This window comes from Hemicordylus capensis, chromosome 4 (assembly GCF_027244095.1).
Source record: "Hemicordylus capensis ecotype Gifberg chromosome 4, rHemCap1.1.pri, whole genome shotgun sequence".
Classification (NCBI taxonomy): Eukaryota; Metazoa; Chordata; class Lepidosauria; order Squamata; family Cordylidae; genus Hemicordylus; species Hemicordylus capensis.
Window position 1 is genome coordinate 180853251 of NC_069660.1, and position 27944 is coordinate 180881194.

Below are 27944 nucleotides of genomic sequence, written 5' to 3' on the forward strand. Positions count from 1 at the left end.
CAAAGGCCATTGCAGCTGGGGGTTCTGGGAGTTGTAGTCAACAACATCTAGGTATCCCTGTTACAGGGAACACTGGCCCAGGCCCTCCTCTAGGAGAGAGAGAGAGTGAGTACACACACTTGTACAGGGAATTCTAGGACTTGTAGTTTGAGAGACAGAGTGAAATGTACCATCTCAAGTGACATGGTCTGTTAAGAACTGTGATCCAATTTGTACTGCCATTTCCTGTGCACAGGCAGGAGAAGTCAACAGGGTGTGTCATCTGACTGTACGGATATGCAGAACGTTCCAAACTCGGAAGGTTCTACCACAAAACAGGCCGCTAAGAGTGTTCTGATTAGGGGTGTGCATGGAACCAGCTGGCCCAGTTTGGTTCACATCTGATCCTGAACTGGACCGGAATGGGCCAATTTGGTCTGGCACCCCCTCGAACCATCCCCCCCCGTTTGGTTCAGTCCAGGGGGGTTCGTGAATCCCCCCATTTTTTATCACTTACCCCCTCTGGGGGGCTTCCTCTAGGTGGTGAGGGGGTCCGTGGGGGTTCCCCCTTTCCCCAACCGGCCTCCTTGCCACCCTAACCAGCTGTTTGGCTGGCTCCTTGGCCCATTTGGGTCTTCCCCCTCTGGCGTGGTGACCATTTTGAAGGCCACCAAACCTGCGCAATGGGCCTCTGTGTGGCCTGGGTCAGGGTGGCAAGGAGGTCGGCGGGGGAGGGGGAAACCCCACAGGACACCCCCACCACCTAGAGGAAGTCCCCTGGAAGGGGTGAGTGGTTAAAAAAAAAATTGTGGGGAGAATCACAAACTCCCGGTGGGGTTTGGTCTGAAGCCAGACTGAACAGGGGGTGGTTCAGTTCGACCCCAAATGGTTGAACCGTTCTGACCTGAAATTGAACACCCTTCAAATGAAGGGCCATTCTGTCAGAACAACTGGCTCCACGGGTTGTTTTGATGGAACGTTCCAGACATGTGTTCTGTTCCAAATGTCCAGAACATTCCATTGAAACAATCAGTCAAGCTGGTTGTTCTGGCAGAATGGCCCTTCATTTGAAGGGCATTCTGTTTCAGGTTTGAACATGTGCAACAGCCCGTTTTGAGACAGAACATTCTGAGCTTGGAATGTTTTGCCCATCCTTATCTGACTACAGTAATAGCAAGGGACTAGCACCACAATAAAAAGATACCCTGGGATTGCAGAGGCACTAGAAGTTAGTGCTTCTGATAGGATTCACAGGCCTCAGAATATTGTGTAATATACATGCATGCCATACTGCCTCAAAGACAATTCAGAGTGAGGGAAATTCTTCATTCCATCACTATTAATGGGTAGACACTTTTCAGAGCCCCCTTTTGAAGAACTGACAAAAAGGAAAGGTGTTTTTCATGAGGCTAAGATGATATTCAAAAATATCTCCCTATTTCAGCTCAGCTTTATTCAATAATACCCTATGAAGATTCCCTCCCATATATGCAGCTTTTTTAGCTCCACATGCTGGACAGCATGGATCATGTTCTATGTTTAAGGCTGCAGCCCTAGGAACAAGCCCTGCTGAAAACAATGGATCTTACTTCTGATTAAGCATGCACAGAATTGTGCTTTTAATCAGATGTAGCATTACAGCCAATATAGATTTTTTTATATGACTTACAGATATGAGCAATGCAAATACCAACTTGTGTCATCTATGAACACAGATTGTTACACCTTACTGCATCATCATCAGTGTGCTAGATAGAGGGCCTAGATTGTATATGGATTTACGCATCCTTCCTCATCACTATAGGTAAACAAATAATTGATACTCCTGTTCCTCAAATCAAATTAATCTAAAGTCATGTTATTTATAAATTTTTATTTCATAATGTAAGCAGGAAATATATGTGTTTCTATTAAACATTGAAAGTGCTCTGTCGATGGATGTGCAAAAATATAATTCAATTTAGAACCAGTAATTTGTGTAAATAAATGTCTAATATTAAAGAATCACTGCAGGCAGAAATTAGTAGTGTTAAATTTTTATGACACTTACCAAAGGCGCAAAAGGGTTTATGTTCATGAGTTTGATTTTTTTTAAACTTAAAAATAGCAAGCCCTTATTTCTTCTGATGATTTCATATGAATTTTTTATTTTCTATTTTAAAGATACAGCTCTGCTGTACACACACTTTATACTATACGCATAAGTTGAATTTAAACTTTTCTCCTAAATTATTAAGCATGGTTTCAGTATGCTATGAGGTGAACAATTCAGAGTATATTGGCTTGTAGAAAATTGTAGGGAAATAGGGCATATGTCAAAAGAAGTGTTTATGATATTGTCTAGAATTATCTAGGGAGGGATACTTTGGTAGTACTTTGGTAGTATTATATTACAAGCAGAATACAGGAACTTGTCTTCTTTCAGCCTAGCTTTTATATGACTCTGGTCTTTTTGACAGTTTCTGCTAGCAGGAGCTGAAGATGTGGAGAAGCGATATGGAAATGCATATCATCATGGTGTCATGATGTGGGGTACAATGAACTAGACATTTTGGAGAGGGAGAGACACTAAGCTGTTGTTTGGGGCAGCAGCCTCGTGGTGTTTGTTTGTTTGTTTAATATATAGGTCCGTCCTGAATACTAAAAACCACAAGGGGAGGAGAAGTCATATGGGCCCTTCTCTTCCAATCACTGCCCTCCCTCTCAGCCAACTGGACAGTAATCAAGTGGAAAGGATCTGCATGATTGGTCCTATCGAGGTTATTCTACTATCCAGGTGCTAACCATAAGAAGATGGGTCCTTGCCACAGGAAACCCTTTTCATCATCCTTGGGGGTAAGCATGAATGAGGCCTTTGTCTTGTAATGCAAGGCAAGAAAGTCTTCTCATCACTACCTTGATGCATATGCTTCTGATGCTCGGAATAATGTGGGGAGGAAAGTTTGGAGGACTTTGCTCTATTGGAAGGCAATGATAGGCAAGAGACAAGGGATCCAATTCCAACAGAAAGGAAAAATCAGAGTCTGATGGTCTGGGAGCATTGCTGCAGAAGACTGAGCAGCCAGTGAACTGAGCTTCATGGTCAGGGCTTCCTAGGGACCAATCTGGATATCTGTGAATGGGCCATCACAATTATAAAACAACAGATAGAACTTTCACAACACTTCAAACACAAACACTTTTTGTTGGAGTCAGAGCAAACGTTCAGCTGCTGCCAGTCACCAAGTGTGCAGTAATTAAGGGCAGAGAAATTAAGGCTGGGATCCAAAGAATTGTGAAGCTACTTCCATAAAGTGTGTGCTTTTAAGGCTGTTTTTCTTGAACAGCTCATTCCACATGGCAAACTGCTTTTGAAATTGAGGAGAATTTCATAAGCAGCCTGTGACAGAATAGGACCCAATTATTCAGTGAAAAAAGTAGAGGAAATCCACACTAAGGTAAGTAAAATCCCATCTGAGATCTTAAACAATTATCTCCCAAATAATGTACATATAAGTGTACAAACAGCTGTAAGCTACACAAACAGCTGATGAAGTAGTATGTTTGTTGCTGGACCATAACACTTCAGACATCAAGTAGGGGTTGGGGTGGAGATTTGCATAATTGAATGTTCCGTGTGTGTGTGTGTGTGTGTGTGTGTGTGTGTGTGTGTGTGTGTGAATGAAACTTCCTTGGGTGACAAGAAGTTGTCTATGTATAGGATTTGGGGGGCAGGGGGAGGTTTAAACATGTGACCCACCACCACCAATGCCACCTAGAGTGTGATGTGCTACTGTAGCTCCCAAAAAGATCGGGGGCTTGATTACGGACTTCATGCCTTTCAATGCCTAGTGGTGCCCGTGGTGTGATATGGTATAATCCAGGAACAGTTTTTCAGTTAATGTAGACCAGTCCTTAGTTTCCCTTCTATAAGTTGGAAATGATAGTGTCTTTCTCGCAGGACTGTTGTGAAGAAGAACACAATAAAAATTGATAAATACTTAGAAATGCAAAGAGCTACATCAGTGACAAATAAGTCACCATTTTCTGCTTGTGTTCTTATACATTTTGCAAAGCTACTGTTGTTCTTTTGGGTGCCCTAAGTTTAAACACAGCTCCTGCGCTTGTGCTCCATGAATGTAACGGATTGTTTTTTGCATGTCTGTTTAATTTTCAGAAAATTGTCCTATTGCCTCCAAATTGTAAGTTTAAGGAAATCCAGCTGTCAATTCCTATTAAACAGAGCTGAGTTTCTATCGTTAATTCAGTTGTCTTTCACAGTCTGGCTGCTCAAGCTAAAGAACTCTTTAAAAAACCAGATTTATGATGGATGCCATCTGGCCTGATAGAAGGAAACAGATATCGATTTTTAATATTTTCTCCAAACTTGTTTACTCTGGGATAATACAGCAGCTGTGTGGCGGCTTGTCTCAGAGTGGAAAGGATTATTACCCCTGCCTTTTGATGAGATAAATTACCAAGAATGACTTGAATGGCTAAAGGGTATACTTTGATGTTCTGTCGCTTCATTTACCCTTATGACTAAATGATTATTGATTTTATATTTTTAAGCTCTTGAAATGTGAAAATAAGTTGGTCGAGAAGCCTGGCTGTGTTAGTTTTATTAATTTATTTCTGCAGGGCATAATTCACTTTGGACCAGGTTGTGAAGGTTTTTGGGTTCATGACCGACTCCAGATACAGTTGCAAAGAAATGGCTTATTTATATAGTCATTGCAAGTAGTTCCAAAATCAATACAGTCTGGGATTGGATGATTAAACCTAGTCCCTTTGTGGGATTCATTCCTGTAGCTACCTCTGAAATGATCTTGAGTCTCAAGCAGATTCATGTGATCCAGTCTTACAAATAGCAAGTTTGTTCAAGTTGAAATATTATTATTTTTTGCTCATCTTTTTCTTTCTTTTTTTATCTGCTGGGTTCATTCAATGACATTTTAACAGCCGTTGGCGGGGGTGGGGGGGAGGGAGAACAGTTGATTGACTACTTCAATGAAATTGCTAATCTGCATTCAAAGAGTCGCCTCCAAAGACTACTTAGATTTTCCATGGATAGATTTAACTACTGCTTTGATCAGTTAGTCCCAGTATGCAGTGGATTTAGGTCTCTGTACTTATGTAGACAGCAGGAATCCAAGGTGTACACTAAACCTTTAAATAGTTTTCACAGTTCAAAACAGCTGTTTGCCTTTGGAGTACAGCAGACACCTACCTTTCTCTGTGAAGTACTGCCTTTTCTGTCATCATCACTTAACACATTGGAGCTATTTAATGTTTGTCTGAAATGGGGCCTCTTGTCAATCTACTGAAGTATTTTGTAGACAGAACAAGTGCAGAAATGTTATGCCAGGAAGAAAAAAAAAATCCAATACACCCCCCCCCACACACACACACACCATAAAGCCCCCCCTCCCCATTATATACATGTGTGTGTTGAACATGAAAATCTCTGCATCTTTAGTGTTAACATATTTTAAATTTAATTTTCAAGACAATGATAAATGCTTCTAATGTACCTTTTATTTTTGCTTTAGCATAAAGCCAGACAAATTAATGTGAGACCAAATTGCATGTGCTGGGCATGATCTGGCCAACATTAAGCAATTATTAAGTCTCAGTGGCAGACATCCAGAACAGTGTATCAAATGGGGAGGATGTTGTGCTAGCACAAAGCTTTTGTGCTAGCAACTTGCACCAAGTCTGGACCATGCATTCCAGACTAGTGTTGCTGCTGCACAAATGAAAGCCCACTTGCAGCTGCACAACAGTTGTGCAACCACAGCATGCCTCGTTTGCTTTTATGGGAATTTTTACACACACACACACACACACACACACACACACACACACACACTATAGTACAATCCCCATTTGTAGTGCATCTAAGCCATCTTCTTTCACTAGCACAACAGTGCTCATTCTGTATGCAGTACATTGCTCTGGATGTTGGCCACTGCTTTCCATGGGAGAATTAAGCACATGTTGAAAAATGCTGTCAGTGGAAATTGATGGCATTTAAAAGTGCTTAAAATTGGCTGGATTCTGCTCATTGTGTTGAGAGTTTGCTAACATTTAACACATTTATGTCTCTTGTTTGGCTGTTTGGTGATGTCAGAACTGGCTCCTATCAATCTGGGGATAAGGCAGAGATAGTCTGAAGCCAGCATAACAGCAAGAGCAGGATCTCATAGCAAATCAGCAAGCAGCCTTGTCCTGGGAGCCTTTATGGATGTCAGGGTGTAACACTTGCTCTGTTCTGCCCCGTTGTTGAGAGGCTTCTTTGGCTGGTGTGGCTGGCTTCACTGCAGTTCCATCCTTTGACCAGAGCTAGACAGTGAAAAAGGTAAAGTGTGCCGTTGAGTCGGTTTTGACTCCTGGAGACCACAGAGCCCTGTGGTTGTCTTTGGTAGGAGGGGTTCACACAAGCTAAATTCCCCCAGTGACATCCCTCAAAGCCAAGGATCCTGTTTGATCTAGACCAGGGATTCTCAACCTTGGGTCCCCAGATGTTACTGGACTTCAACTCCCATAATCCCCAGTCCTAGTGGCCTTTGGTTGGGGCTTATGGGAGTTGAAGTCCAATATCATCGGAGGACCCAATGCTGAGAATCCCTGATCTAGACTCCTGACAATGACTCTAAGGAGGAAGCAGTCCCTTGCAAATGAAGGTACAACATCACACAACCTACCTTCATGCACCTACCTAAGTCTTCAGCAGACCATGTCACAAGGTCACAGATGGTGACTTCTAAGAGCTTGGAGTGTGGGGCTTGCTCTGGTGTGATTTGAAATGCGAATAAGTGCCTCAAGCCCCCATGAAAGCCTCTTGCAGAAGCTCCCTTAGTATTGTGCAATTTAGCCGCATTGCCAGAGTGCCTGGCAGCAAATATTTTCCTTCAAGAAAAAAGTAACTGCTTTCATAAGTAAACTGTACATTTATTTACTCAGAATTTAAACCTTTTATAGGAACTTGAAGTCAATACAAGTTAGACAATGGTGCTTTCATATTTTTTGTGTATGTCTGTGTGTTTAATTTGGGAGTGGGGAAGGAATCAAAGCAGCACTCTATACCTATTTGTGGAGCATTCTCCGAATTCAAGAGCAGCACTTATTATTTTCTCTCATGTCTGACTAACCCCATAGCTATCCTTCTTCTGCACCTCTTAAGTCACATAACTAAACATTTAGAAATTGTTTTCAACAAATAATAGAATTCTCCAGCAGCTAAAGCATCGCGTTTCTAAAACATGCTGACATTTCCTGGAATTAAATCGAATGGAATTTTGTTTAATTTTCAAATTACTCTGCTTAATGGTCAAGTATATTATTTTTTTCACAAGTAGTTGCCTTTCTTTTATTAAACACCATGACAGCATACTTTACAGAGCTTTAAAAAAAAGGTGTAAAACACTTTCTTTAGCCATATATGATGTATAATTAATGTGTAGTAAATTATACAGCTGGGCTTAAGGCTTGTTTAAATGCATAGAATTCGAAGTCTAATGCAGAAATAAACTAACTTTTGGATCAGCGTAATGTAATATGTTGATCCATTTTACAGGGTGGTGGTGGTGATTATTTAATTAATCACCTTTTGACAATTATTCACACCAATCCAAATCAAGGTCTCCATTAAAACCAAAGAATGGCTTCATTACAAATGACCCATAAAAGTGTCAAGTGCTGGCAGCAAAGACAAGTAATTTCCTTCCCCTTTAAAACCATTAGGTCGAATGATGGGGGTGGGGAAGGTGATGAAGTACATAATAGTGTGATTACAAAGAAAAATGTAAACAGTAAATTTGACAGCCATGTTGGAGTGGGTAGAAGATAAAGGTTATAAAGTGTTGGTTTCATGCCATCAAAAGCTTTTAATTTTCTATGGGAAAAGGAATAAGTAGTTTATATACATACACACACCTATTCCTTTTCCTTCAGAGAGAGAGAGTATAGATATATAAGTAAACTTTTAAAATGAAAAAAATCACCCAATCACACACTTTCAGTGCTACATGTTAATTGAGTATTGGAGCACTCCTAGTATTAGAAGTATGTTAACTCTAAAATATCATGAGGTTTTCCCCCTCCCCTGCAAATTTATTTATAAAGCATCATCAGTCTGCATGGTGCTTTGCAGAGAGAGGTTCACAATGTCCCTGTCTCCAAGGAGTTTACAATCTAGCATCAGCAGTGGGGAAGATAAAAGAGGAAGGGGATAGAGGATACCAAGGACAGAAAGGGATATATGTGAGCTAATGATGTTACATGTACTTAAACCTGATTTTGGTTGGGGTGAGGATTAAAGATGTAAACCAAAGACTTCATGAAAAGTCTTACTACACAATGAAAAAGTACAAAAACCTGTTTTTGAGGCGAGAGCTAGAATAGACAAGAAGGCACCACAAACATATCCTGGGAGAAAGTGGGCACCAGGGAATGGGTTTTGTTGTTGTTGTTGTTTTGTCATGGTACCCTGATAGTGGAATGGGCTACCCAGGTCTGTACACCTGATGTCCACACTGATTACGGCCGGCACCAGTTTATATATATATATATATATATATATATATATATATATATATTTGCCCAATCTTTTTAATAAGTATATTTTGTTTTGATGCTGTCAATTCAAAATTGGCGAGGGGGGGCGAGATCAGTCCAATTACATTTAACCATTGTGAATTGTTTTTGTCTGCTGCTTGTTGCTGAATTAATACAAGAGGTAAAATAAATAAACAATTTGTTTATATACATGTGTTGCAAGTTTCTCTAAAAAAAATTTAAAAAAAAATTAAGTGAGGTTAAAATGGTTAGCAAAAGTAGATACATTTTCGCTTTTGTTTTTAGCTTATCCAGGGCTGCACAACTCAAATGCCCTGGTGGCTCGGAACCATCCACAACTTGGCATACAGGGGCTGAGGTCAATTTTTAGCACATTATTACATTAAAATTAAAAATATTATTAGTTAGTTGTGGATCTATTCCCCGTCAATGGACCCATAGTTTTAACCAAGGATAGTGACCAGAAAATAGATTCTGTCCCTGCTCATTCAGTGGGCCCCCTCGAGTACATGCCAGGCCCAAACAAATGCCAAAACCTCTCCTCTCCCTAAATTTGTCGTTGCTTTCAGACTGCAATGCTAGGCATGTTTACATGGGAATAAGCCTCACTGGGTACACCATGGAACATATTTCTGTGAAAACATGCATAGTATGGCGTTATAAGGCAGTTTCCAGCTCCTGTGTTGCTGCAGGACACCTGGGGGTCAGTAAAATAGTCCCTGCGGGTTGAATCCGGCCCCTGGGCCTTATGTTGTGCAGGCCTGGATTATACTGATGTTACCGTTACTTGTTATATGTATTATTATTTCCTTGTAAGCCGCCTTCAACTAACCTTGTCAAATCAAATCTCCTTGAGCAAAGTCACCTTGGAGACCTGGGATATAAATTGATAAAATAAAAACAATACATAAATAAGGGCTGCAAAGGAGGTCATTTAAAATGAGGCCTTCAAACAAGATGGTAGAGTTATTGTGCATAAGAACACAAGAACAGTCCTGCTGGATCAGGCCCAAGGCCTATCTAGTCTAGCATCCTGTTTCACACAGTGGCCCACCAGGTGCCTCTGAGAAGCCCACAAGCAAGTGATGAGGGCATGCCCTCTCTCCTGCTGTTACTCCCCTGCAACTGGGATTTAGATGCATCTTGCCTCTGAGGCTGGAGGTGATCTATAGCCACCAGGCTAGTAGCCTTTGATAGACCTGTCACCCATGAATTTGTCTAAGCCCATTTTAAAGCCATCCAAGCTAGTGGCCATCACCACATCCCATGGCAGAGAATTCCATAGATTAATTATGTGCTGTGTGAAAAAGTACTTCCTTTTGTTGGTCCTAAATTTCCTGGCCTTCAGTTTCATGGGATGATTCCTGGTTCTAGAGTTGTGAGAGAGGGAGAAAAATTTCTCTCCGTCCATTCATACCTTAATGGATAGATGTCTGATGTTTTAACAGATTCTTTATTTGGACTGTGTCCTGGCAATTTTTAATAAAGCACCATCAGTGTACCTAGCACTTTATAAAGTAGCATAAGCAAAAAAGAAAAAGAAAAAGCAGAACCCTGCCCTGAAGAGCTTGGATTCTGAAGCTGAGCAGTGAGGGAGCCTACAAGGGAAGGGCAAGGTTAACAAAGGATGGATGTGAGTGTGTATGCATTTGCTCATGCTTAGATATTGAAGCTGTAATATTCATTTTCTCTCTGGGAAGTGGAGAGAAGGGGGGCAATTTCTCCCTTACTGCTCGGGATCTTGATAATCGTACAAATGATAAAACTTGTCTTCTCCCATTAAAGAAGTTGAGAGGAGCCTTCTTTAATGAACAACAGAGTCCATTAAAGGACTTTGGTATACTGCCCACCCTAAAGCAAAACCACAAGAACATGAGATGTTGGCACCTAGGTAATTTTGAACTCTGGACCTACTGAGCTTCACACACACGCACACACACACACACACACACACACACACACACAGAGCATCCTCTCTGTATGTATACATTTCATCACAAACCCAGAGTGCATGGGGATGGGAGGAGGGGATACCACAAAACTTCCCAAAGGATCATACATCTTCTTGATCATTCACCACAAACCCACAGATCAGGGCTAGAGTGCATTTGCCAAAAGAAAGAAAAAACTACACAAGCCCCAATGAATTCATACAGCTTCTTGACCATTCACAAACTAACTAGGATACAACATGTGTCCCTTCAAACACAAAACACAAACTAAAATAACTTAGAAAATAAATTAAATCCACAACTCATGCCCCTTGCTTCACAATTCCCATGCAGACCTTTTGGATCATAAACCAACTTTAGCACAGTATATTTGTAAAACAAAATGTTGTTTGTTTATTCAGATGTAACAGTTAGTTCTACTTTCACTAGATGTGAAGAACTCTATGGATAGAGATAACTCTTTCTGGCAGCTTTACTGCAGTAGGTGGGGAAATTCATTAAAAATCACAAGATTGACCAATTTTCTTGAAACAAAAATACACTGAGTCCTGCCATATTGGGCTACATGTGTGCCCAGTTTCAGAACTCTAAGCCAAGCCATTCAGGAAATGTAAAGGACTGAGCAAACGGGGAGGGACATGTTGCACTTTTTTATGAAGGCAAAGGACATGATCCTTCACATGGGCATGGAATGATGGCCTAAGCTGGGGTGGGGGGTGTGCTTTGGTTCCAGAAGATTTACTAATTTTCTACCATGAAACAAACCACTTATAGAATTTTTTTGAAGTTTTTTTTTAATTCACAAAATCATTAAAAATCAACTGATTGACCAATACTCTTCAAAATCAATATCTATAAAGAGTCCTGAGAACATCTTACATTTGTGCCAAATTTCAGAACTCTAGGCCAAGCCATTCTGGAAATATAAAAGGGGCCCTCTTTTCCCTTGGGAAACATCATGGGGCCATCTAAGAGAGTGGGCACAAACCTGGGCCACCAGCCACTAAGGGTGCCCCTGAATCCACTGAATACCATATAGAAAAACTTGGTTGAGATCACTTCTTGACATACTGGCGGGGAAGAAACATTCTCTATTAAGTCCAATTGAAGACCATAGATGGGTCACCAAGAGAGCTGGTCTTGTGTTAGCAAGCATGACTTGTCCCCTTAGCTAAGCAGGATCTGCCCTGGTTGCATATTAATGGGAGACTAGATGTGTGAGCACTGCAAGATATTCCCCTCAGGGGATGGAGCCGCTCTGGGAAGAGCAGAAGGTTCCAAGTTCCCTCCCGGGCATCTCCAAGATAGGGCTGAGAGAGATTCCTGCCTGCAACCTTGAAGAAGCCTCTGCAAGTCTATGAAGACAATACTGAGCTAGATAGACCAATGGTCTGACTCAGTATATGGCAGCTTCCTATGTTCCTAAGATGCACGCCAGGCTGATGACCCTCTTTTGACAGCGTTGCAGCTATGCCTCACTTTCCTCCATTACTCATACAATGAAATGATGATGTGGCTGCTCCACATTGAGGGCCATGATGATATACACTTGATTATAAGCCTGTGGAATCTGCTTCTCCTCAGCACAGCAGCATCTCCACAAGAAGCCGGGCAATAGGGCTGTGTGCAGTCTCCAGACCTCAGGTATGGCCACAGTTAGTTGGGACCATAGCAACAGTGCTGTCTGGTGCTGCATCCTGGAAGAGTGCAAGAGTATGAGGATTGCCGTCATTGCAGATAATAACGGAAAGGCACAATCTAGCCAAAGTTAAGGACTTTTAAAGCCCCATTGATTTTAATGTGAGAGTTGAATCCATCCTTTGGAAATCAATGGGACTTTAAAAGTGCTTAATTTTGACTGGATCATGCCCAGAAATATTTTTTAAAGGGAATAATTGGTGGCGGGGCAGGGGGAGATAATAATCTCAACTGGTGTGCTTCCTGTATGTACGTATGTATCTGTGAAAAGTAATACTGTATACCTGTTTGTTTGTTTTTCAGAAGGGTATCGAATGCCCTTTCCCACACACTTGCTAGTTGAGTCTACTTGTCATTCTTTCTTTGATATTCATTTGTTTTAAAACCTGCGCCCATGGTTGGATTAGTTATTGTGAAAAAGAATAACCCCCAAAGTTCAAGTGCTGCTCCTGAAAACAAATAGCTATTGACTTTCATTAGCAGATCTGTGATGTTATCTAACCCCGCAAAGGCATTTGTGGTATGCAGTTTACATTGTATCTCCTGATTGTATAATCATTATTGATTTTCCTTGTGTGTAGTACCTATGTCAAACAACCTAATATATTTAAATGGTGATTATTTTAGCCATTTATCTATTATTAGATAAGATCAAAGGCAGTTAAACTTGCCGTAGATTGTGATAAGATAGTTGAAGGGTACAATCCACCAGCCACTGTTTCTGTGCAAGCTCCATTTGTTTCCTCAGGCTGTGCAAGGGAACTTTGATTCTATTCTTTGGGCTGCCTTTTGTGAAGCACCCTGGAAATATTCACACTGAAGGGCAGTATAAAATAAATACATTTGGCCAAATCCTATTGAACTATATGGAGACTGAGAAGCCGCAAGGTCAATTGGATTGGTGCTGCTGAGCAGCTGTGCCTGAATCTTGACTTAATATAGACTTAACATGCAAGTTCTGCTATCCAGGGTCCCTGATCATTGCAGCTGTAAACCGGAAGCTGACAGATCCAAACCTTCAACATTCAAAAAAGTGCTCTGTTGACCAGTGAAGGCAAAAGTCAGGCTCCTAGTCAGGGGCAGCCCTTTCATGAGGAGGAGAGCTGCCCTTGTGGTAGCAAGCAGGACATGTCCCTTAGCTAAGCAGGGTCTGCCCTGGTTGCATATGAATGGGAGACTACATGTGTGAGCACTATAAGATATTCCCCTTAGGGGATGGAGCCACTCAGGGAAGAGCATCTAGGTTTCAGGTTCCCTCTCTGGCATCTCCAAGATAGGACTGAAAGAGATTCCTGCCTGCAACCTTGGAGAAGCCACTGCCAGTCTGTGTAGACAATACTGAGCTAGATGGATGGACCTATGGTCAGACTCTGTATATGGCACTTTCCTATGAGGCAAGGTGAGGCAGCCACCTCAGCTGGCAGATTACTGGGCCACCACCAGCAGGGCAGTGAGACACCCCTTGCTGCTGCCATTAAAGCAGCTCTTCAGCACAAAGCTGCCCCTTGCCAGCTCTGCAGGGAGCGCCTCCCCACACACTCCTTGCAAAGCTTGCAAGAAACATGAGGAGAGAAGAGGAGGCTGCTGGCAATGGTCCAAAACTTGCAAAGGGTAACTTTGAAGGGAGCTGCTCCCCGCCCCGCCCCGCCCCGGGTCGTGAGGCAAGGCCACATTTGGCACTGCAATACTTAGGGACACTTCCCCTCCTAATATTGATACTACGTCTGGCCCATCTAAAGGCTTCATAACGTCTACCAGTCACAGGAGATGAAGTTGCATCTTATTTCCTCTGTGCATGAAGAGAGCTCCAGGACCTGAGCAGTGAGCACACATGGTCCATGATAGCTTACTTGGCTATATCCCAGCTTCATATTTTAGGAATATAGGAAACTTCCATATTGTCAGGCCATTGGTCCATCTAGCTCAGTATTGTGAACAAAGACTGGCAGCAGCTTCTCCAAGGCTGCAGGCAGCCCTATCTCTCTTGGCTCCATCTTGAAGGTGCCAGGGAGGGAACTTGGAACCTTCTGCATGCAAGCATTTTGAGAAGATTTTGAGCCCTTGAGTTCCTGACAAATTGCTGATATCCTGAAAAAATGATGAACTCTATTGTTTCAACAGGGTTTTGCAGTGAGTGTAGAGGGGTAATTCCGATGAGCATCCTTCACACAGGATTAGAAGGCATGCTGAGATTGCATTGGCACATCCTTTAGTGGCTTCGGGACAGGTGCATTCTCGCTGCAGCCCCATTCTCCTTGCATGTAAGGAGGCTGTTCATCTGAATTGACCCTAGGACAGCTTGCTCCACTTGGTCTGGACCATGAGGTTCCAGGTTCCAGCCCTGGACTCTCTGACATTGCCTGGTGATATTTGCACCATTGGCTGTTGCTATTGTACATAAAAGCACAGTTCATAGTTTTAATCATTAAACTTTCTGAGGCATGTTGTGATTTCTGTTCTAAGGAATAAAATATGACAGATGGATGGGGGGAAACCCCATTTGAGAAAAAAGGCATTGGAGTTATGTAAATGTAACACAATTAGATGAATTGCTTCTCAAAGACCATGGGAAATCATTCTATATACTGCACTTCTTGTTCCCTTACAAGTTCTTCTGAAGAAAACTCAAAATGGATTTAGAAAGCACCATGATTTCCCAGAGGATATAATCACTGTTAATCCCACGAGTACGATTTCAACAGAATAACTCACCCCCAAGCAGCCAGTGGTTTCTTGGGCTAATCTCAGGAGCAGGGTAGTTATCGTATTTTATTAGTGATCAAACAGTATTCCACTTAAGCTACAGTGGGAAAGTAACTAATCTGATGCATTAATTTAATATAAAAGACAAGAATACTTCTTTTTCTATTTTGGAAACTTTCCTACTTGAACTAGTAATTTGATTAGTATGCATGCTATTCAAAAGAGAAGGCCTCATTTGTACTGAGTGCAAACACTGAGCATAACAATAAGGAACTACTATACTAGTGATATACCATAAATGATGGGAACGTGTATTACAAACTGGGCTAGTAAAGGTGGGCAAGTCTTTCCAGATTGTGAATGGGTTTTGTTGTTCACCCTAGTTGCCCACAAGACTAGATCATGTACCTGTGCCTCCCCTGGGCCGATAAAAAAATTAGATTCCCGCCCCTCCCCCAATGCAAAATTTTCAAATATGAGAATTTATGTCAAAATTTGATTCCCCCCCATTTGCTATTTGAACTTCAGAATTGAAATTTGACATCAAAATGTGAAAATTCCAGTTTAAGAAATTAATGACTGATGCAAGGATTGTCATTCTGACATGGCTCTATCTGAGAAGAGGTGAATAAAAAATAATAGGTGGGTTGTGCCTGCTTCTGTGCAAGGAACACCACTGTGAAATGCCTCATCTCTGCAAAATGGCTTATATAATTTTGTATTTTGTATCTGGGTTTCAGATCAGTTATTTCTCAGAGAACCGAGGGCCACATTTAAATCTCCTCTCCTGTGCAATTACAAACTACCTCAAACATAATACCATTTGCACTATGCTGTCATATATATTTATATAATGTGAACTTTCCATTCAAACACAAACAAGTTCAAGTTTACCTATAATCCTTTCTGAGTGGATGTTCTAATTCAATTCACCCTGAAAAAATGGATACCTGCACCATATAAGTTCAAACAACTCACTGCTGTTATTCTTCTACTATGCATTGAGATTGCTATAATATCACATTTGCAGCAGAACACTTTTATTGTTCCCAAGATTATGGCTGTTTTTTCTGCAGGTATGGGTGTATTTTCGATTACAATATTCACCTGTGCATATTCCTTGTCCATGCACACATACTTTGCTGCCTAGATTCACATCCATGACATTTGGAAATTTACATAGAATGGAAGAAAATCCTCAGAACTGGGAATTTGACAGCACTATTGCAGAATAGTGTTGTATTCATTGGTGAAGACTCTGTAGGAGTCAGCAGGAACTTTGATGGAGGGAGGAGAAATGGATCTGTTTGATCAAGGTCTCAGTTCTAGAAGAGCCTAGGTGACTCACTTTGCTTTTCTCATTGTCATCAGGCACTTTTTACTAGGGATGTACCGAAACGCCATTTGGCATCCAAATCACAGCACAATCCCTTTAAAACTAAGGGTTTCCACCGCCCATTTAACATGGAGAGCAGGTCCATACCTGCTCAGATCCATACCTGCTCCTCCTCTCTCACTGCCACTTCCATTATCAAGGCACTCCACCCAGCTATGATAGCATCCAGGCGGGGCGTCTCCCAGCTTCCCCTGCATGTCGCCCCATGCACAGCAAGTACAACAGCTATTTGCATGGTCAGAAACATCACTTTCACATCACTTGAACTTTTGACCTACACAAATGTTTTGGGTTTTTTAGGACTGCACATTTTACTTTACTTCTGTTTTGGAATTGCATATTTTGTGTACGGTTGCACATTTTTAAAAATCCTGCCTCATATCTTTCGATAAGAAACCTCAGCTCTCCATACCCTGGTTACTGGAGATATGGATGGAAGCTATAGACCTTTCTGGTATGCCCTGTGGAATTCTCTACAAAGGAGAGCCCACCTGGCCTAGTTTTAATATACCACCCAATCCACAGACTCAGGGTGGTGTACAAAGCAAGAACAGCATCCAAGATTTTTTTTAAAAAAATTTAAGGGCAAGTGTCTGGCAGATTTAGAAGATTGCTCCCCGCAAAAAAGACCAGGAAGGCATTTGGGCTCTTGGAGTGCATTTGACATTATTTCACTGAGCAGTTGTCTGTCTATGAATCTCTGTAGTTTGCATCATGTTTAATTTTTACTGTAGATTTTATATATTTATAATAATTTTATAATCTGTATGCAGCTCTTTAACACATTTGTTTACCCTAACTGATTTCAAGTGAGCTTCCTGCCATTTCAACTTCCATTCCTTTCCTTCCTATTCAATGTTCCCTTCAGTGGCCAAAGGCCATTGGCTGGGGAGGATGGGTGCTGTAGTCCAACCGTATCTGGGGCCCAAGGCTTGGAACCCCTGCTCCAGATCGTTCTATAGTATCATAGCAGCTTAGCCATGGGGTGTGGATTTGTTTCACTATCAGATGCATTTCTAGCTTCCTCTACCCTCTTCTTGTTTGGTCTCTTTCCCCCAGTCTACACCATTCAAAACTCTGCCGCTTTCATCCAGTCTTCAGCTGTCCCCTCCTTCCTCCATGTCTTCTTTTCGACTGCCCCCCCCTCCACCCAGCTTGCTTCCATCACCTGTGGCTGGCAACTAATTTTTAACAGGGGCCAGATTGGGGCCAGCAACATTGGTTTTCCCCACTGACTCCTGTGCCAGCAAAGACGGAGACAAATAGCTCCTTTAATGGCCCCTCCTTTAAATAAAATGAAGACTCTGTGAAGTTCTCCCCTTTTGTATCTCATCTGCTTATTCCCACTAGTTTGTGTCTTGGTTGGCTCCTACATGGAAGTCAGCAATGGGGGTGAGAGGGGGGCAAAAGCATACCATGTGAAATCTGTTGCTTTGCACATTGTGAGGAAGAAGACTAAGGAGCTCTTTGCCCATATATTCGCTCATGGGATAGAAGGTGGGTTCTAGTGTATTTATGTCCTGGATCAATTTTGCTACATGAACAGAAGCACTCACATGGTAAGATGCCAATTATCTTTCCCATCTGCCATCATATCCCTCCACAGAACTGGGTATCCTGCTGAAAAGCCTTCTGCTCACAAAATAAGAGCTCTGTGTGCAAGCTTATGTTTTTACTAGGGCTGTATGTACATGGGCAAAATTATCTGATCCGATCTGATTCCAATCCAATAGTATTAATTCATGCATCCAGTAATAGTACTGGCCCAAAGCATTTAATTTGATGCATTGTTATTGGATCAATGCATCATCCCATAGGATATGACCCACAGAAAAGAATGGGAATGCATCAAAATATATTGTTGTAAGTCAGAATTGGATAAAACTTTCAGGTGTTGTAGACCTTTCCTAGCTTTGACAGCAAGCCCTTCTTAGGTCTTGATACCACCCCCGTTTTATGCAGAAGTGTCATGCTTTCAGAGGAGCAGGAAAAATCCCCACACCCCACACCCCACCCCACCAAACTTTTTCTTTTAATATATACATTCAGATGAGGCAAACAATATTCAGTTGCAAACTCTCCTGGCAAACAGTACCTTCCCAATGCTCCTCTAAAGAGGTGCTCAAAGAAGGGTGGGGTTTGGCTCAGACAACATGTAATATACAATGTTACATGTCCCCCACCCACCCGCAAACACTGTAATTGGGAGATGAACCAATTGCAGTATACTTGGAGCAGCTGCAAGACTGATTTGACAACATGCAAGTTTTGTGACAGCAGCAGCAGAAAAAAGAATGTAAACTGCCATTCAATCATTGGATGGTGTTCAATATAACCCGATACATATCGTATCATATCCTATCGAGCACTGCCAATATTATCTATTTTGCATTGAAAATCATATGATGCAAAAATGCTGCCAATAGGAAATGTATCAAATTGGATCCAATTATTGTTCCTATTTGATGCACAACCTAGTTTTTATCCTGCTTTTCAACCAAAGTGAGCTCCCAAAGCAGCCTACAGTTCAAATGCACATAAATTAAAAATAAAAATGCAAAAAATAATAATTCAGATCAAATCTAAATGGAAAGGCAAATTGCTCACAACAAAAGGCAAGAAGGGCTAAAGCATATAATTAAGCTATTAAACTCCAGTAACGCATTCTCAGTAGTACTGGTCTAGAGGTCTTTAAACATCTGAAGTGAGCAGGTCAGATGAACCTCCCTCAGAAGTGAGTTCCACAGGGAAGAGGATAGAAGCCCTGGCTCTGGTAACCACCTCAAGGCAGAGGAAGACAAATATGGGTTGAAGCATATATCACTAAATTGTGGGACGGCGGATTCCAATGTAGTTCAGAAAGTGTTCCATCCCAGTTTCTCAGTTCTCCATGCTGTTTCCACAGGTTACAGTGTGTTACAGATTGTAAAGACTAAATCAAACCAAGTTACCCCTGTATATTTGGGGGGCTTGTGGGGAACAGATTTTTTTTAAAAAACAAAAAAAAACTCCAATGGCAGTACTAGATGTCCCTCTCAAACTTTAAGGGCTTCTCTGGGTCAGTCCAAACCAAATCCAAGTCAGCCCCCTACCACATATTTAGGGGCATGCATGAACATGTCTCCCTCCCCTTCACATCATGCCTTCCCCCTTCTCTTAATTCCATTGAGGACTCTTCTCAAGCATCCAATCATATTCAAATACTACAATGTGGTATTTAGATATTGTTTGTGTGAGGGTAGTGGGATATTCCACCTTGTTGCTGCAGAAGGTGAGCATCAAGTAGTGGTGTGCATGGACCATGTGTGGTGGTTCAATCCAAATTCAGACTAAATGGCCACTCTGTGAACCACTTCGTCAGACTGACTGGCTGGGCTTGTCTAACCAATGGACCAGTCAAACCAGTTCGGAGTTGTCAATGATTGAACCACTCGGAACACCCAGTTTGCGGCAGACCATTTCAACCGCAGATTGATCCATACCCACCCCTAGCACCAAGGCACTTGGCAAATGTCATTTGGCTCCTTCCTCAGCAGGACTGTGTCCTCCTGTAGCCATTTCCACCTGACTCAGCAAAGGCACCAAAGCCCCCTCCACTGGCCTGTAAGAACCAGTATCGTACTACTAAGTCTAAATACATGTACCTCAAACAATCACATATTCTTTCCCTGTTTTCTCCTGCCTCCACCTCCCGCTCCTTCCCCTGCTGTCTCTCATGTGCTTCTTTTTGGATTGTGTGTGAGCCCCATGAGGAAGGGAATCATCTTCTCATTCTGTGTACAGTACCCTCACACACACACACACACACACACACACACACACACCACACAATGTGCTAAATAAATAATCGCAGCAACATCAAGGTAGATTGTGCTGCAGAAGGTAACATAAGCAACATAAGTCAAGTCCCTGCCCCAAGCTGTTTGCACTCTAAGTTCCAACAGAATGGGAGATAATAACACAAGAGGTAAGGAGGGAAGGAATGGAGAGACAAAGATAACCAGGGTGCGATGAGAGTCAATGCACTTAGATGTGCTTAGTTGTCACACCAAATAGGGGAGGGTGGGATTTAAGGAAGAAAGAGAGGAAACATTACATGAGGCAGTTCCAAACATAAGAGGCAGTATAAATGAAATGACAAAATTTTATAAGTAACTGGCAATTAAATTATGGATTAGTCCTCAAATACCTGAGGAACACTTCAGAAAAATCATGATGCAGGACAAATGAGATGATTTCTGCCCCCCTTTTATGTCTTGAGTTTTCACTGATCACGATGGTGAAATTCTACTCAACAGCCTTGAGCCAAAATGACATGTCATTTTCATTGGCCTCGAGCCCTGTGAAGGTGACCGGAGGCTATTTAAAGAAATTTTAAAAAGTAAAGATCCAGACAGACAAGTATAGTTGTGGATAATACAGAATTCAATATGAAGATAACATCAAGCATAAGTAGACAAATCAATAGAACGGCATTGTAGGCTGGTAGGAAGTCAGGATAAATGGCATAAAGTGTTAAGACTAGCAGACAGAGGAGCTGAACAGTAGGCCTGTGCAATTCTTCAGCTCCAGATTCCTGAAGCCAAATATTCTGCACAGCCCCACTGGCACCAAGTGGAGGCAACCATTCCCATGTTTTACCTCTGCACTCTGCTATGCTTTCCCCAGTACTGGTGAGTGAGGTTAAAGAAAAAAAGATTCCCAGTGGCATCTGGGAAAGTACACAGTGACAGTGTACTTGAAGTGTACTATACAGTGTACTATACAGTGACAGCACTTGGGGGGGGAACTGAGGGGGGTACAGAAGGGGCAATGTGCATATCTGGGAGGGCATGTTATGTCCCATATGTTAGACTGGAGGAGGAAGAGGGGGCAGACTATTTGTCTGAGTGGGTCCTCCCCACCCCCACCCCATTGTGCCTTTCCTCTGGAGCCATCCTTGGTGCTATATGGAGAAAGTGCTGGAAAGGACACCCTTTCTGCATGTGTGTTGCTGGGGTTTGGCAAGGCTCCACTTCTCTTTAAAGGGCTCTATAAGCAGCACTAGGAAGAAAAGCACAGCAGTGCACAGAGTTGAGCAGTGGGAACGGTTGTGTGGCTTTAGGTATTCAGAGTTGAAGCTCTGAGAGCCAGTGTAGTGCAGTGGTTAGGGTGTTGGATGAGGACCGGGGTGACCAGAGTTCAAATCTCCATTCAGCCATGAAATTCACTGGGTGACTCTGGACCAGTCACAAATCACTCAGCCTAACCGACCTCACAGTGTTGTTGTGAGGATAAACATAAGCATGTACATTGCTCTGGGTCCCTTGGAGGATGAGTGGGATATAAATGTAAAATAAAAAATTAAATTAAATTTTAAAAAGCTTTGCACAGATGCTGAAAGGCACCATCTAATACTGCGCAGGAAATGGCAATGTTAAACGCCTCTTGTATTCTACCAAAGACAACCACAGGACTCTGTGGTCGCCAGGAGTTGACACTGACTCTACGGCACACTTTACCTTTACCTTTACTAAACAGTCCTGTTTAGAATAGAAGGTAACAAAGACTGTCCTGCTGGGATCAAATTCAAGATACCATTGGTCTATAGCAGGGCTGCTCTACTTTGGCCCTCCTGCAGATGTTGGCCTACAACTCCCATAATCCCTGGCTATTGGTCGTTGTGGCTGGGAATTATGGGAGTTGTAGTCCAAAAACCGCTGAGGAGACTAAGTTGTGCAGGCCTGGTCTACAGGGATGACAATAGGCTTCTCAATCCAGTCCACAGAGATTTCCCATGAGGTATCCAGCACCTCAGACACTTTCTCTCACATGAGCCAAGACAGAGCAAAGGGGCTTCTTATCTCTCTCTACTACAAAGCAGTACCAGCTGAGATACTGTAAAAGTTTTCCGCTTATGCACTTGAGCTGTTTGCTGACCTCCATATGTAAGCCAAGGCACAGGTGAAAGAGAGTGAGCAGTGTTTGTATAGCAGAGGTTTTTTTTAAAGCCCAGTTCACTTCTTAGCAAGAGAACACATACCCTGGGCCTGTATTGGCCTCTGATTTTGACAGCCAGTACAGGGTGTCACAGTGGGAAAGCTCCCTGATATCAGTTGCCTTGCTTTATAAACCAGGTGGCAGGGCTGGCAGTAGTGAACGGTGAACATAATGAAGTAGCCCATGAGATCAGTGTATGGATTGTTGTCAGAGGCGTAACTAGGGAAAACGGCACCTGGGGCAAGCACTGAAATTGCGCCCCCCCCCCCGTCGCGTCCCCCCCGCCGCCCCCCCAACATACATCTGACTGACACACATGTTTCAGAAAACTTTTATTTTAAAATTTTAAAAAATTACAAAAATTACCAAAAATTTCAAAATGCACTACATACTTAGGTTTTTCCTCACAACAACCCTGTGAAGTTGGCTTGTATCTCAAACATCAGAATTATGATGCAATGATGATTATTATGATTAAGATGCCCCTCCCTCATGCCCTGGTTCTGTTCCTGACTTTCCCTTGTGAGTGACTGTATTTTAACAAAACAAAAACCAAGGACTCCAAAGTAATTCGAGGGACTAGGGTGATAGTGCTAAAGACTCCTTATTCTCCCACTGTTAAAGAAAGACTCCCCTTTTCCAAAACCTAAAAGGTTTAAAATGGAGGGGGAAGCATTTATGCATTTATGCTTTGTTTTATGTTACGATTTCAAAGTTAGAAAAACTATAAAAGGGCCATTTTAGAGAAGATATGCACTGCCTTAGTTGCAAATCCTGCTTTTTTGAGATTCCCTGCAATTGAATAAAGCGATAATATACACCTTTGCTATTTAAATTGGTTGGACAGTATTTATGACAATAAAAAATGAAATGGCATTTCAGATGCAACATTGGTTGCCTAAGACCACTCAGATTTAACTAATCTTCATCACATTGACAAAAAGAGCAATTAAAATTAAAATCCATGACTAAAACCAAACCACTTTGGAGTTGTTTTTAATGAAAGGTGGTATATAAATTTAACAATAAATGTTTATAAGTATATACTTTCACCCCCTGCCCAACCTACAATTAATTCCAGCTTATTTTCAAAGGGCTTCTAGTTTTATTTACAAATTGCTTGGCAGCACCAATGTTTAAGTAATCGCTAATTGCTCCTAATGATAGTTTTACTTATTGTTAAATTTATATACCACCTTTCATTAAAACATTCTCTGTTCATCTGATTTTCAGTCTGGTTAATTAAATCGGTGGAGGTTTAGACTTTCCTGATGGGCTGAAACAGCTAATCCATTTTGATGATGACATATAATTAAATTAGCTTGCATTACATAGTGAAAAAGTCCAGGAAGGGAGAGATGGGGGGATGTGGAACCCAAGGTTCCACATCCCCCCATCTCCCCCTCCCTGAACCTTTTCAGTTAAAATGTGGTTAGATTATAGGGGAGGAAGGACATGAATGAGCAAAAAGGGGAACTGGTTCGGGCATTCAGGAAGTTGTTCAGAAGAGGGAGTTGTTCAGGAAGTTTGCTCTGGTGCGTGTCCTCCTCTCGACGCATGCGCGACTGGTGGCGGGGCGGCGGGGCGCGCCGGGGAGTGAGAGTCAGAGACTTGGACTACGAAGACGCCGCGGCGCCCAGTGCTGGATGAGTAATGCCAATTGGGGGGGGGCGGCGCCGGGACTGGGGGAGGGGGACTGCTCTGCAAAAATAAAAAATAAAAAATAAAATCAAAAAAAAATTTCTGGCAAATCGGCAGGGGCACTTTTTGGCACCCCCTGCCAAGTGGCGCCCGGTGCACGTGCCCCCCCGCCTCCCCTATAGTTATGCCTATGGTTGTTGTTGTTGTTGTTGTTGTTGTTGTTGTTGTGTTATCAGTCTTTCTGTACTTTCACTACATCCATTATTTGCCTTTCAGAGGGGTGGCAATTATCTATTTTTTTCCCCACTTTAATTTTTTAAAAATAAAATAATCTCTTCCTTTGACCACCCCCCACCCCAATTCCTCTGCACTTTGGGAGGGAAAGGCTATCATAATCATTCAAGTCAGCTACTTCAAACTATAGTTATATTCTAGCATTGGTAAACAGTGTTGGCTTTACTACTGGCTACCCTATACAAAAGAGAAAGGATAGGGGAATACACTTAAAATAAGGACAGGATTGGATTTGGACCATGATTTATCTTGTCTATCAGATCAAACAGAGGACATCTGGAATCTCGCCATTACAGAGAGGTCTTGAAGGAATGTTTACAGAAATATGTTTAAATGATGGTGTGAACCGCCCAGAGATGAAAGTTTGGGCGGTATATAAATGTGATGAATAAATTAATAAATAAAAAATCATCATTCTAATCCTGTGGGATAGTCCGCAATATGGGCACTTAAAGTCAGCAAATTCTTAAACTCCTTGCACTTGTGCACTAAATGGGGTTGTTGGCTTGTCATTTTTCCCTAGTAGGGTTTCCTTTATCTTTAATGCCTGCAAAACAGGCAGAAATTGTCAGGTGAAGCTTTTCCTATCGCCGAAACTCCATGGAAAAGTGATGGCCTTACATCCTATTTGCTATTTCTTTCTATCTCTTTGAGTTTTCTTTCTCTGAATATTTATGCTAGGGACTTGCCTGCCATGGAAGATAAAACGTATGTAGTTACATGAACTTTTTTTTATTTCCTACTTGAATATATGTACAATGTCAGCTATTCTTCAGACATCGGATATCTCCTAGAGTTGATTTATTAAGTATCATTGCTAGTGGACTTGCTGTTCCATTCTCTCTCTCTCTTAATGTTCTTGGGGGCAGATTATTCAGTCACCTAAATTTAAATATAATGTGAGCTGCAAGATTTTCCATAACTCAAACACATTAATGTACATAACCAGGGGCATAGCAAGGTTGGAGTGGGTCCTGGGGCATGAAGCAAAGGATGCCCCCTCGGCCCCTGGCTCCTTCTCCTGCCCTGCTCTGTGTTTTTGGTGCAGAAGAACTGTGGTGAAAAAATAAAACATTCTTGGCATGCCCTGTCTTTCGCTCCTATGCAAATAATGTCACACAAGTAGACAGTTTCACACACACACTGGCACACATGCATTCCCCTGGCTCAGAAACATTTCTAAACATACCACCCTGCTGCAATGACCTCATATATCCATACGACACCAACAGTGAAGAGCAAAGGGTGACCCAGCTGGCTATTCCCCCTGGGGCCCAGGGACATTTGTTTCCCCTCCCTGGGCCTTGTTCAGTTATAGTGATAATGTGGTCACTAACTATTTGGATCAGCTGCTCTTTAAGGCTGCAGTCCTTATCTGGAGTTAATTCTTTTTTAAAAAAATCCAATGGGACTTCTTTCCAAGTAAAAAATAAACATGCATCAATCTGGCCAATTCCCTTCTTGCTAAATGAGGACAGAGGTGCCATTTTAAAGTGGTGATTCTCTTTATTGAGCAAGGGGAGAGCAACTAGCCCTATCTATCCCCAGCACAGCATCCCTCCAGCAGCTGTTGCTGGTGTCTATCTTATGTTTCTTTTTTAGATTGTGAGTTTCCAAAGCGGTTTACATAGAGAAATAATAAATAAATAAGATGTCATGAAATAATGTATGAATTATCCATAAGCTTTCCCCTTTATCCTAAAACACTGGCCTATGTCTCAGTTTAAGATAGTTTGCACTTTTTCATTGTTTCTGGGGTGGGGATGGGGTAGGTGTAGGGTAGGGGCTGTCTTTTAAGAGGAGAGAGAGGGAAAGGATGAGCAAAACAGAATATGGGCGGGGGGGAGAGAATGACTGAAAGAGAGGGCAAAAACAGAAGATCAGCATGTATGGCTAAAAAAATGAGTGGGACTCAGGTCGTAGGTTGGGGCTATAGATTGTCCAGGGTCTGAAAAGACATGGAAGACCACAGTCATGAGAACATAAGAACAGCCCTGCTGGGTCAGGTCCAAGACCAGTATCATCCAGCATCCTGAAAAGTGTGTGTGTGGATAGATAGATAGATAGATAGATAGATAGATTGATTGATATGCTTTCAACAACAACAAAAACACTGTTCTCAAACAAAAACCCTGTTCTTATTTCACAGGAAATAAGAAAATTATTCCCTGTAAGGTTTATTCTAAGCCTCCTTGTTTCCTACCGCACAAGCAGCAGATGCAACTTATTTCCATGGATGGAAAATAAAAAGCAAAATTCCTCCTCTTACTACACAATTTTCTAACAAAAATAAAGGAGGATTGATGGAAGGGGAAATGACCATGAACAGGAAGAGGAAGCAGAAGAGGGAGGGAGCGAGGGAGCAAGTGAGCTGGGGGGAAGGAGGAAAGGGGTGTAAGGAAAATGAAGGTGCCTGCAGATAATGGAGGAGAGTAAGGGAAGGCTGTAATATATTTTTGTATAAGGCTATGAAGACTCAAGGGAAACTATTAATTTTCATTTTCTGTTTCTTTTTATCTTTTCTTTTTCCTCTCTATTTCTTCCCTTTTTTAACAGCCTACTCCTTACTACTTCTTTAAAATTCCAGCCTACTTGGAGTTCCTTATTAAACTCCATAGGCCCAACTACACAAAAACAAAATATGTCCAGCTGCACATTAGAAAAAACCTTGGTTCTCTGTCCCAGAAGGGCTTACAATCTAAAAAGAAACGCAAGGGAGATACCAGCAACCGCCACGGGGAGGGACACTCTCCTGGGTTGAACAGGGGGAGTTGCTCTTCCCCTTATATGTAAGAGAGCCAACACTTTAAATTGTGTCTCTTTGCCCAGTTAGCAGAGGTTGGGGCTGTGATTATTGAAGTTCCTAGAATCATAGGGCAGAAGTGGGAGAAGCACCACCATCGGAAACCATTGTTTTGCATAAAATGCAATAATGTCCAAACTGGGTGAGACAGTGCACACTAGGGTGCGAGGAGGGAACTGCCAATGCACTGTAAGAAATAAATTAACTAAACAAGATTCACTGATTTGACCTTGTCTCCTTCCCTTCAGTCTCTGCTGAGGTCTTGCAGTTCTCTGCACTGAGTACAATTGGATCCTTTAATTGTGAGGAAAAGAAGCAGCAGAATGACCTGACATCGGAGGAGGCCAGCTCAGAACAGTGACTCATGCAGAAACACAGTGAGTGGGCCCCTCTTCCAAGGATCAGGAGGTGAAGCTCTTCACACTTTTTTTATTTATTTTATTTATTTTTGCATTTATATACCGCCTTTCATTAAAAAGATAACCCCAAGGCGGTTTACAAAAGTTAAAAACATACAATAAAAACACAATAAAAACATCATGTTAAAAGTACAAAAACATATAAAAACAGGCATAAAAACAACACAACAAATACAACAAATAGAAACACAGAGAAGCCGCAGTAGAAAACAATCATGTAAAAGCCTGGGTAAAAAGCCAAGTCTTTAAAAGCTTTCTAAAAGCCGTGATGGAGTCCGAGGAACGAATGGCCACTGGGAGAGCATTCCAGAGTCTGGGGGCAGCAACAGAGAAGGCCCTGTCCCGAGTGCACGACAACCGGGCCTCCCTCATTGTCGGCACCCGGAGCAGGGCCCCCTCAGATGTCCTCGTCCAGCGGGCAGCAACCCTTGGGAGCAGGCGGTCCCTCAAATACCCTTGCACTCAAAAAGCTAATCTTGTTGGGCAGAAGCACGCTCCCATTTTAATTCAGAAAGAGAAAG

The 27944-nt window shown here is 42.1% G+C and overlaps 1 long non-coding RNA gene across 2 annotated transcripts; it reads left to right on the forward strand.

Annotated features, from left to right (window-relative positions):
• The first annotated feature begins 65 nt into the window (after positions 1–65).
• Positions 66–27935, forward strand: LOC128324046 (uncharacterized). 2 transcript variants are annotated; one of them, XR_008306598.1, is made up of 4 exons: positions 66–105; positions 1651–1783; positions 2606–2814; positions 27253–27935. It is a non-coding gene; the product is annotated as an uncharacterized LOC128324046 (long non-coding RNA). The 2 variants fall into 2 exon arrangements; XR_008306599.1 differs by lacking the exon at positions 27253–27935 and adding an exon at positions 4136–4237.
• Positions 27936–27944: the final 9 nt, after the last annotated feature.